The sequence below is a fragment of the Dromaius novaehollandiae genome, chromosome 3 (assembly GCF_036370855.1).
Source record: "Dromaius novaehollandiae isolate bDroNov1 chromosome 3, bDroNov1.hap1, whole genome shotgun sequence".
Lineage (NCBI taxonomy): Eukaryota > Metazoa > Chordata > Aves > Casuariiformes > Dromaiidae > Dromaius > Dromaius novaehollandiae.
The window spans coordinates 46,474,083-46,487,340 of NC_088100.1; the positions used below are offsets into that span (position 1 = coordinate 46,474,083).

Consider the following 13,258-nt stretch of genomic DNA (forward strand, 5'->3'; position numbering starts at 1 on the left):
AAAGATGGTCACTTAAGAATGATATTCTGAAGAAAAAAAAAAAAAAGAACAAAAAACCCCAACAACCCCAAAAGTAGTACACAGATTTATCATAAAGGATAACTGGGAAGTTAAAGTTTTGTTCTGAATTTTGTTCCTGGAAAGGCAACTACAAAGTGTGCTCTGTGATGGCCTGTATTTTAAAAGCAGTGGCCAGTCACTTTTAGAAAAATATTATTGCCTTAATTTTTAACCCCAAAGTGTATTTTAAGACTTTTGCAATGATCCTCTATCAATCAATCATGAGACTAGACAAAACTAAAATCTAACATAAGTCACTGGACCTAAGAAAAGTTTCTCTGTTTTCCCGTAAAATAAATCAAAATGTACTTTCTAACAGAACGACAATCACTAAACACTATCAAGTCAGTTGGAGAATAATTTAATTAGCAAGAAATACAAAGTACAACTGACTATCAACAAGCAGCAATATTCACTGCTGTCAGTGCACAACTCAAAAACATGAATATTTATTAACTTTTCAATTATACTCCTTATTTTGTAGCTACAATGTTTCCAGGCAAACAGATTCCTGAGTAGACAGGGTTTCTTTAAATACTATTTTCCAACTCACCTTAAGATTTTCACACCAAGCTGCTTAAATTGCGTGTGACCACAACCATTTGCCAGTCAGGTTTGGTGAATCTCATAAAGAAAAGGTGCCTGAAAAATATGATTACTGCCTGCAATCTCCCTGTGAACATATCGCACAAGATTATGTACTGCAGCCAAGAACTAACTGGCGCATCTTGGAAGCTGAACATGTTTGAGAGACCTAAGGGTCATTAGTAAATTAAGCTTTTCTTTTCTTTCTTTTTTTTTTTTTTTTTTTTAATTTCTTGCCTGGCTAATCTCCAGCCCTGAAGAACCTTACAGCCGCTGTTACCTCTGCCAACACATGGGAACAATCCCTAGGGGCCCATGGCAGCGGAAAACAGCCACAGCAGAGCTAACGGAGCTCTTGGAGGGAGGGTTGAGAACACCTACAGTGATTTCAGTGCTATCTGATAACTTCATTTTCAAATGACCAGATTTTGAGCTTGTTACATCACAGAAGAAAATAGGAAAAAAGAGGAACATCATCCTCTCAAAAAATCTTACATATTTTTAATACTCGAATTTCACTGCAGCTTGTGAAGCAAGTAGTGGCAACAATCAAAAGTGGGCAGTAGGGTATAGTTGCTGAAGTAGAAAAAGTATAGTCCTGTTTCCCAGACTTGTGAATATGAAAACTGTTATATTGAGATTTTTTTTGTCCCCTAAACAGCTTGAAAGTTTTATTTTGAAACAAAGGGGGTGTTTTTTTTTTTTTTTTTTTTTTTTTTTTTTTACACTGTTAGCGTATCTGTCAGCAAATACAGGGAATTTTTTTCTTTACTTTCTGTACATCTTTTGTGTAACAATGAGATTTCAAGTCAAAATTGTCTTATCCAGTGAAGTTTTTGATCATTAACTACTGCTGAAAGGTACAGCAAGCATTCTTTTTGATTTGATTTACATGATAGAGCATTCTAGTGGCTAACTGAAGGAGACTTTCAGAATTAAAGGAAAAAAAGGATGTTGCTTTTCTTTTCTTTTTGTCATTGTCCAACAATGAGTTTGTAACTTGGAGAAAGACAAGGAGCGCACAAATTCACGTGTAAGAAATACCTAAGAATGCACAGGAAAATGGGTAAATACACTATACTTTTAATGAGTTCACTTATTATATTAAAATAAGTTAGAGTTTTAAAATAATATCCACATTTTAAAGAAAAATTGTACATTAACAAATATGCATATGCACTGACTGTGCAAACTTCTGTATCTGCACTGAGCTGCATCCTTAGAAATGCGCATTTAGGAACTCAAAAAGAACTCTAAAAAGAGCGTTTCACTTTTAATGTACAATAATCTGTAGTTCTCACATTAACCAAAAACCTTTCCACATCTATTTATTAAAAAAGAACCCACAGTCTGACATTAAGGAACCTGTGCAAGTGTAATAGTGTTTCAATATCTCAGAGAGAAAGCAGTTTCAGTATGGTTTAATCAAAGACATTAAAAAAGTCTTAGCATTTAAATCAAATTCACAATTAAAAACATTATTTTAAACCATATAACTTTGAATTTCAGTATCCATATTTACAAGCACAAATAAAGAAGACAGTTTAAGAACGTATTTACCATAAGATCTGTATTGACTGAATACAAATACTGCATTAGATTGCGGGGGGTTGTGGTAGATTTAACTTAAGAAAAGCAGCTTAATCATATTATAAATATGACAACAGTTTCAAATGATCTTTCTAAGCATATTTAGTATTAAATAGGAATTTCTGTCAACAATGAAAGGGAATGCTATAAGGAATACATTATTATATATTTTATCAGAACATTTATGTGGAGGATTAGTAAGAACAGGTGTTAAATATTACATTTACAGTGATGAAATCCATTACTAATTTTCACCTGAAATACTTTGAAATTGCTGAAAAGATGCATCGAAAAGCATAAACCAGCTTTTTATTGCTTTTTGTTTTCTTCTTAAACAAAAACATCAGCACTGCTGTCAGATATATTTGTAACCTCCAAGATCATTCTAGAAAAAAGATTTGCTATTCCAGTTTGCATTTAGGAATGCAATTACTAACAGCATAACTTCTGGAAATACAATAAATATTCATGGGACAGCTTTCCAGTTATAAACAGGATAAAACTAATCATTATTACATATCAAATTGTAGCTTGTAATGGGTAAAACAGAATATACGATCAAGCCCATAGATTTAAAAAAAAAAAAAAAAAAAGTCCTTTCTATTTTTCACAGAATAACAGAAAACTGTTACCTATCACATCATAATGTTGTAGCCATCAGGGCTCAAGAAACAAGCCAAGAAACCTGAAATCCTTAAATCAGAGAACTAAAAATATACACTGATTTTCAGAAGGACTGAACGTCCATATTTGATACAGCATTCAATCTATGCTGTATATTTTATACTTTCCCATTCAGAATAAAAGCACCAGCAAACTTCAGTAGCTATACAAGGTAAAGGAATTTTCCCTTCAGGTGAGCCAAGGGTTCTGTATTAGGAAAGGAGGATTTTTTTAAGGGTATAATAAAATAAATACTTGATAACCCTAGTGCTATACATATCTTAATATATATTATTGGAAAAAACAATGCATTTGAAAACCTAATTTTTTGCTTTCTTGCTCTGTCAGAGCAGCCTTCAGTCCATACACAGCATTCTTCTAGGCCACGTAGACACAGAGCCTAGGATACAATCACTGCTTCTGATACCAAGAAATTTCTCTACCTGTTGTATTTTTCTGAGTATTCAAAATTCTGTTTGAACATATCTTCTACCAAAACTGTGAAGCATCTGTATATATAGCACCATACATACTTAATAAAACAACAACACCAAAAAATTTTGCATGCTATTGTGGCAGTAGTATTATGCATGTTATTATTTTATGCACTTAAAAACCCCAGGAAAGAGCCAAGAGTGACAACGGGGGGGGGGGGGGGGGAGGAGGGGAGAATCTGCCTTTTACAGATGTAGCTGCAGACTTGCTATAGAAACAAGAAGCTTAAGAAAATAGGCCAAAAGAAGACTCAGTCATAGCCGATAAACTAAAAAAAAAAAAAAAAAACACCTTACAAAAGACGACTTAAATTTATCATCTAAAAGTCAAAATATGATCCATTAGGAACTGAAGCTAGATAAAATGTAGCTGAAGATAATATACCATTTTTTAGCAATGAGGGAAGAATTAAGGAAGAGAAGAGGGAGTTTTCCATTTCTGAAGGTATTAAATGAAGTAGATGTCTTCTCAGAAAGCAGAATAGAGACTCTGAGAAGGAATGTGCTGAAATTCTGCTTACGCAAGTGGTTAGATTTCACAACCAAAAGTATAATTCCGAAACTTCATATCCCAAACATCCAGGGAGGATGAAATAGCATTTGACTTGATGCCTGATCTCTAAATTTATACCTATAAACAACAGCAATTAAAAAGACATTGAAAATCAGAAAAATGAAATATAACAATATATCTTTGCAAAGACCATGAACAAAGGAAAACCACAACTTACAAAGTTCTCTAACCAGCATTGCTAGCATCGATCCTGTCCACAATACCATCATTGCAGCTAGTTGATTTTTGGCTATGCAGTTGCACTAATATTTGAACTAGCTATCTGCATTCCCACTTCACAACAGGATGTAAAATACACTTCTGTTTCTTAACATTTTTATAATATATGGCTTATAAAGCAATATTATAATACTTTAAAAGAACAAAAGTCCTTTGTACTGAATCCTTCAAGTATTTTAGATGTCTAATGTCTAATTCTGAAAATGGCACTTAATTCTGCACTAGATTCATCAAATCAAAATTCAAAAAACACAAACTGCTATTTTAACATGATGAAAAAATAACACACTAATACAACGCTGGTATAAACAATGTGCCTTCCCTTTGAAAAGGAAGACATAAAGCAATTTCAGTCCAAACTAAAGTCCAGAAAGAGTTATCTTCTTCATGCAGCATTTTCTATTTCAATACATAAAAGATTTAAGTTTGGGTGAACATTTCTCACAAATGCACAGGTAAGGGTGAATATATACTAAAACTTCACTGTGTAACAAAAGTTAATAATGCTCATAACTCCTCACCACACTCCACTCAGCACTTGGGAGTGATCTTGATTTCCATTACCCTGGGCATCTTTTGGCAACTAAACAGGGATGTGCCCCAACTGCCACTGGGAGCCGGAGGCCAGACTAGAGCTCATGTGATGTAAAATTTCCGAGATATTTATACTGTGGGCACTGGGCTCTACCACCAACAGCATTACCCTACAGAGCATTCCCAATTTGCCCTTATTTTATATTTTTATTTTGCCCCACCCATTATTTTATAATGTAGCTGTGGCCTCCAAAAGCAGATATAATCCAGAATGTTATGTTAAAAAGTCTGGATGAGCAAAACCGCACGGAGGTGTTAAAAAAAACTAGAAAGGCTCAGGGAAGGAGTGGATTGACGGCCATATGTTTGTGTGTGAACTTACACTTTTAAAAGGCTTTTATTTGAAACATTTTGAATTCACTTTTGTGCTTTGTTTATAGTACTTTTTAGCTACAGATTATCCTGTTTGTCCACAGACCTAAAAAAAAAAATTACTTTGTAAAAGTAATGTTTTTCCAAAATAATAAAAAAACACACCGCCCACTTTCCTTCATTCAAAGAGAACTTTTGTCAAATCACTATAAAATAATAGAATCAATTATGATCCTACATACAGCTGAAGTGGCATTTAAAACAAAATGCAAGGGTAGAGAAAATGTATTTGAACTGCTAGGAGCATTAAGCTGCAACACTTCTGAGCAGGGTTATGTTTTGAGTCAAGATCTGACATGATGCATTGTCCTTATGTTTCACTCTGATAAATGTTTTATTATTTCCTTGAGTAGATAATACAAATTCTGGATATGGGAACAAAACCAAAAGTTTTCCCATGCTTCAGCAGACAGACACTTGCCCACTTTTTTGTCTTGCAGACCAAGAAGCAGATGATTACATTTTTGATAAATAAGAAAAGCTAACTAAAAAGATATTAGGAAGAAAAATTCTTCTTGGTAGTAGCTCATTATAATGTGTAATTTTAAAATTACCTATTTGTCTAAAAAATTACACATGTAAATTTTATATTACACATAACATTACTTTCATCAGGTGCAAATCAAATGAATGTCTTTAACATACTGAAAGTCTTCAGTGAAGTAAAGATATTGTATAGGCTCGCATTAAGCGACTGAGGACCTAACTGGAAAAAACAGAAACAAAATCTCTAACAATCTAAATTAGCACAGCTACACTACTAAAAAAGGCGCTCTTGCCGAGACACCACAGCAGTTTTTGAAAGTAAAATAATCTCGTGATCTAATCCACTGAGCAGTTATACGCAGTTTGACTATAAAAGCTGAGAGAGACTTAGTAGAGAACAGTAACTCTAATCACTGTGAAAAATGAAGGCAACATTTTGCTATAGCTCACAGTGTTTTTCCTCTGTAAACAGGCCCCGCAAAAACCTAAACATTCACGCAAATCCCTCTTAATACTAAATTCTACAGGTCAGCATTCATTAAAAAGGTAGGATTACTCTATACAGAACACATTTTTCTGCACCCAGTCAATTGTTAGGACTCCTCTCATGAGTTCTGTCTCTGACCTTTTTGCAGTACTACTGAATAAAATATCTGTAAAAGAAATATGAAGAGCTCCATTCCCTTCTTACAGAGACAATTAGCAAATATTTTTCAATAGTAAAAAATATAGTAATTATAAAAGAAATATGAAACTTCAATATGTTTGACATTTAATACAGCTTAATGTATTTGAATACAAATCCTCACTTTATTTTTATAGTTTTTAATAGCATATCAAATATTAGATATGTTATTAATAAAACAAAAATAAAATGAGGATTTGCTCTGAAGTAATTAAATGTCAAACAACTGATTACATAGCAAATATTTGATGATGTTCTCTAAAAATTAATTTCTCATCATTTAAAAACATTTGGGAGATTATTAAGAGGATTAGTAGTATTGCTTTCAAATTTTAAAGGCAGGCAAAGGATATGGTGCTTTTAACTATACCGTTTTTCAATTCTTCTGGTGTACTCAAGTACTCTTCACTTACACTTACTGTGTCTAAACTAGAACATGCATGATTTGGACATTACTTATTCTTGCAAGTCATATATTGGATTTCAGTATGTTTCTCAATATTTTCTTCCTCTGTTACAGTGAACATTGTATACAGAATACAAAATAAGGTTTGTATTACATTATCAAAATCATTCTCCGACAGGCATTGCTAAATTTCATGTCAAATGAAGCAGCAAGACTGAACATCTTACAGTCTGATAATTTAATTTTTGGATCTGTGCCAATAAACATCACTTTCTACAAGATAGATCTTGTTAGAGAAACGTGATATTATCTTTATAAAGCTCAGCTTTATCACTGCATCACACAGGATTGGTATAGTACATTTAGACTTCTGTAAGAGATTTCACTTATATGGTATGGCGCTGGGAATTTCGTACTATATAAAATCAATTTCACTTATTAACGGCATTAAAATTAGGCAATGTTGATCTAAGAAATTAACTGCATAAAGAAACTCTCAATAGTGCGTCTAATGAGGTTCTTCAGAGATCTGATTTGACCCAAGGATATTTCATACTTGTACTGGTGATCTAAAATTTAAAATGTGGTCCTATTGGTTAATGGTAAAGTTTGGAAATCAGAAGCACTCTGAGGGAATGGTAAATGGTTGCTTGGGCAGGTCAGGTCCGCAATGCTGTTTGGCTCACTTACAGGCTGAGCTTTCACAAAGTGTGTGTTTTAGCACAGTCAAACCAAAAGACATCTGGCTGCAAAAAACCTAGGTCACATTTTCAGAATGCATTTTTAAAAGTAACAGCTCTGAAAAGCTCTTTCAAGCCCCATATTTTGTCAGTTCAATACTTAATGCATTATATAAGATGTATTCAATTTATTAAGACATGAGAACTGCTGTGCCAGGTCAGACCAAAAGTCTGTCTAGTGCAGTTTTCTCTCTCAGAACAGCCAACAGCAAATGCTTAAGGAAGAGAATGAGAATGGGGCAGATGTGCATCAGTGCTCTTCCCAGCACGTTCTCCTGACCACCAGAAATTTGCCGTTCGAGGGCTTACTGAGTAGCTTGACACACTCAATAATAATTCATTATTACTTAAATGAGTAAGAACTCTCACAGCAAAAATTTTTAAATTGATGAAGAGAACCAGGGTGAGATCCTAGGTCTAGAGCAGAAGGTAGACCAACTCATACATGAAATAAGACACACATCAACTCTGCATGTATTTTAGAAATAGTTTCTGGTGCTCAAACAGAAATTACAGGCTTGATTCAGGCTTTTCTCAGTTTTCTATGTCACATCATGAAATGTCAGATTAGCTGGTTCTTCTTGCCCTTTAAAATGAATCCATTAGTATTACTCTGTGGTGTTTCTACTCCTGACTCTTTGTTCAGAAACACACTTGACTGTAATAACTTTTTTTTTCTGTCAGTCTTAATGGTAGAAAACTGAACTGTTGTCATTCCTGGTGACAACTGCTTATGCCTACACATGTAGGCTCTGTCTGTGCACCTATTCAGCATTGAAGTTTGCATCTCAGCTAGTCTCTCTCTCTAGTCTGCTCCTCCATGAACTATTTGTGGAGGAACAGACTTCCCACACCTTTGGGTTAGCTCATTGAAGGTCTGCATTGCACAGAAGGCCCTTCTTAGTTACAGTACTTTAATTGGTGGATGGCTGGGGTTACAGCTGCTTGCATCCTGGGTAGTTAACAATAACTGTTTATGACCTTACAGTGTTTCCAGTACTGTTAATTGAGACCCCACCTCTAAAAATAGTCTGGTCCCATTAAAACTTTAAAACACGTATACAGTCATTCAACCTTTTCTTGATTTTGTATAAACATAGATTTGACTCGCAAACTTTTTTAAAACAAGGAAAATGTTTGTCAGTGCTATTCATGTCTTTGATATTTACCTATGCAAGACCATTTTATTGGACAAATGAGTGAGAAAAAGCATTTGAAGTAGCAAGTTGAAGAAAAGTCCAACTTGATTTTACTGTGCCTTGTTTCTTCATCTGTTCCAGCTTGAACTCTTTATTCTCGAATGACCTGAACTGTATTCTTGGTGCCTTGTATAATGCATGTTCATAAGTGATTACCTGAACTAGTATATCTTAGAAACCTGTTTACTTTTTCAAAGTCACCAGGTCACTGCTGGCTCATAATACTGTAAATAACCCACCTTTCACTGGACGCAGACACAGAAAGACTACTGAACATTTGGTGTTTGTGGAGCACATACAGCACAGTGATTGGGTACCCTGACACTACTGAAATATTCCTTTATACATATGTACACTTAAACAATGCCTGAAGTACTTAAATAGCTAGAGAATAACAAACAAACACCCTTTATCTTTTGCCGATAGAAATGTCAGTGCAGAAAGTTCCCATGACAGAACACGTGATCTTAAAATTCTTTGATAAGATGCACTGTTAGCATTACTGCTATTATTGTAGTCACACAGTTCTATAAAAATATTTACTTCTAAGAAAGAAAATTTAGACTGAACAGTAATAGTTTTAACAATGCAACAAAACCCCACATTTGTTAATCACAGAAATGGTGTACTCATAAAGCTTAATGTGTTAGCCTTAATTGCGCGGCAGCTGAATGTTGCTAGGACAGTATTCGTTTTACAGCTATTGATGATTGTTGATGCAGTCAGAGTTGCTACCTTCGCTGAGTACATTTCCTACCTGATTAGTAGTATTACTGCAATAACTGTATATAAATAACTATATGCCTCAAATATGTACACTGTGACATACTCATTCAAAAGACGATATGCTTTTTCTCTAAAACAGCAACAAACAAGTTTCCTATGAACACAGAACAAATGTTTTATTTCCTTTATATCTTAAAAGCACTTTCCATAAATGATACTTACCAGGTAACTGAGAGGGAACCCATAAAATCTTTAATTTTTTACAGTTAGTAAAATGAAAATCATTCAACTTTATGCATTGATTGGAATCCGAAATGGCCCAAACATAAGTATGTAGGAAAAATATATTGGTGAATTTTTGTCACAGACTTCAGCGTGTGACTTTACTGTTATTGTTCCCATTATTATTATTATATTTACATGTCTCCATATACAAGCCATTAAGTATACTGGATTACATAAGTTATATAATATTTTTCCCAATATCTAGGCCACATTTACCTGCACAAGAAATAAAAGCATGTGAATACTCATTAATGCATGACATGCATATCACAGGTACTGGTCAGTAGAAGTAATTAATGAATTATTCTGCCTCTTGATAGTTATTGGGAAAGAATCAGGGCAGCCACAAGAACAATATACAAATTGCTGCAAAACGTAATTCTCTCTCATTAATTGCTATGGCCTTCACACTTCTTTCTGCTTATCAGTCCCTGGTTATCAATTCATTCTGTTAATCAGAGTCATAATTCTTGGTCTTGCTTTCCAAAGCCCAGCAGCAGCAGCTTAGCTTATAACTGTATTTCACCTCATCTTTAGTACTCCTCCAAGGTACTAAATTCCTAAGATCTCTTCAAATGCTACTGGGAAAGATTTCATAATTTCTCACATTACCGTCTCATGCTTCAAGTTCCTTTTTAAGGTCTAAGAACACTCAGAACTGTACCACTCAAGTCAAAGTGCACTCATTCTACAGCTTTCCCTGAAAAAGGAGTAGGCTTACAGTAATAGACTTACATTACACCAAAACACATTCAGATTATAAAATATTTTTTGTAACAATACGTAGATGTGGAAATAGATTGCTTGGGGAGCTCACAGGTACTCCTTCAGATGTCTTTAAGGGCAGGCTGACATCAGTCAGAGATGATATAAACACACGGCTGATTCTGCCTTTGAGCAGAGTGTTGGCTAGGACACCTTTTAAAATACCTTTTCTAGTATTGTGATTCTAGGATTTTCTGCTCAGGCTGTGGAGCACCCAGGAAGAAGGATAGCCAACACCAGGATATTCTAGCAGAACAAATTTAGTGAGCCAACAGTTTACTCCCTCTTGAAAAAGAGTTACTGGGTACAGCTGACTGAATGAGTTCTTTTGCTAGGCTGCTTAGGATCTACAGATGATAAGACAACTACTTCATGGAATAGACAATGAGTTTATCAAAAAATACCCCTATTTCAAATGTTCTTTTTATAATTATAAAAAAAAAAAACCCAAAGATTCTTTTCTTACCACTATCACAAATGTGATATTACTTAATAACAGAGACTGACATTTTAAGTTAAAAAAAAAAAAAAAAAAAAGGTAAACAACACTGGTACATACTTTATATTATTCTACATGCTAAAGACTTCCTGTCACAATGTGTATTCATGAAATTTTTTTAAATAAAATATTGAAGTTAAAGATTCAGGTATCTCTAAGAAAAAATAATCATATCTTTCATACAATGACTACACTTTCTGTGGTGACAGTTTTTACATGCTTGAGAGAACTCCCAGTGAAATTCATTAAGCACCATAATAACTACTTTAATTTAGTGGAAGTTTGCTAGATTTCTTTTGATTATTTTAATTATTATTTATTAGTTTACATTCCTAAGAATCTGAGGTAGTATAATGAAAACCATACTTTCTGGCTGTATTGTAGTATGTAACATGGTTCTTCACAATACTACTCATGCTTCTTCAATTATACTTTTTATAATGTCCAAGTCCCAAAACCTTCAGGGCAAAATAGGCATTTTTGCTGTTGTAATAACTCAGAAAATAGTCAAAAGGATCAAAGATTCCCATGAAATACAAGAGAAGAAATCACTTGCTTTTAATTATGTGAATGCTGTTTTGCTTTATTACAAAAATTAGAAAACTTCTGTAAATATCTTCAAAAGCAAAGTCAGATTTTCTACAGTCTTTTGCACAGATCATCACTTGGAACTGCAGTTCAAACAATTCAAGATTTGATTTAAAACAGATGCCTGGATAATAAATGTATCTGTACTGAGGTGGGAGGGGAGGAAGAAACAGCAGGGAAATTTTTAATCTTAGTTTATTTAGTTTCCCCTAAATCTCAGTGTGCTGGATGAATATCTGGAGAAAAAGCAGTTATTTCAGATATGTGCCCAGCCAACCTATAAAGCACCACTACCACTCTCTTAATTTATACTATAAATACTACCTTAAGTCATTATCCAAGCACAGGTGGCAATAACCTGTACTCAAAAGAGGTTTAGAACTTTTCTCCTGTGGTCCCACCGACATAAGAACATGTTTTCAAATTCATTTAATCCCAGGAAGAACAGAATAAGTGAACATACAGCAGTAGCTTTCACTAAATTACAGACTGGGTTGGGTAAATACTCCTCTAACAGGCATATCACATAGTATCCACTGCTGAAATAACTACATCGTTTCCTAGATTCATTACTAATAACTCTGAGTGTCTATATAAGTAATGGTACTTTCAATAGACTAAACTAATATTTTTTCTATATTAGTTTTGAAATACTAGTGTTATTTTCAACAAACTAAGGGTTTTTCGGACTTTAGTCTAAGAAATCTAACATGAAAAAGTTTAGTATTTATTTTCAGTGTTACAGTAGAAACACAGGCTTGATCTTATTTTTAAAATGCTTTAGATATTAACATTCAGTAGGAAAAGAGGGTTTTTAATATAGTATTTTATGAAATATCATAAGGATATCTATTTTTAAATTAACATAGTCTATAACACCAAGACAGGCATTTTTAAATATTTATCATAGCTCTCAGAAGTTTTGACATAAACAACATACTTGAACATAATTTCTAAAAATCATCTCCGATATATAACTTTCTCTATGTTTTAGAAATTTGCATTTAACATCTGTAACACCTATGGTCCATTCATAATTAGTAAGTCTGAATGAATTCCTTCACATTCTCTCCAGAGGTATAAAATAAGGCAACTTATTTATTACACTGAAAAAAGACATAGAATCTACAGCCCGCCCCAATTTACAGGGGCCAAAACTATGTCAGAGCTTGTCAACATGTCCACCAGTGACAGAAGATACCTTGAATATATATTAAACACTTGATAGTGAATAAATATCTCCTCTGTCTTGTGGTATTTAGTTGGGGAAAGAGGAAGAACATTTTTCAAGGGAAATTAACAAAGCACCGTTAACTCTAATCATTACTTCAAACAATGTAAATGCCAAATGTGAATGCCATGTATAGCCATGAATAATTTGGAAGGTTCAGCTAACACAATTCATACAAGGAACTGTTACCATGCATAAAAATGTATACCGTTTCATCTGGCAAGTACTCAGCTACCGTTCAAAATACTAATAATTTATGACCCATATACATATTTGTTAAACATGACCAGCTTAAGGACGCCAATCGCCCATGTGATATTCAAATGGCTTTCCCATTCTTGACTCTCAAATTGATTTTTATTATTTGATTGCCCACCATTACATGATTTATCAGGAAAGCCAGCTGGTTTTGGAAAGATGGTAGATTTACAAGCTAGGTCAGATTAATACTTGAAGGCAGTTTTCTGTCTTAAGGAGCAGACAATAACAGATGCTTA

At 33.9% G+C, this 13,258-nt stretch overlaps 1 protein-coding gene across 2 annotated transcripts in view; it reads right to left on the reverse strand.

Annotated features, from left to right (window-relative positions):
- Positions 1-13,258, reverse strand: part of ASCC3 (activating signal cointegrator 1 complex subunit 3) — a 282,237-nt gene that overhangs the window by 128,581 nt on the left and 140,398 nt on the right. The gene's annotated exons all lie outside the window — the stretch shown is intronic.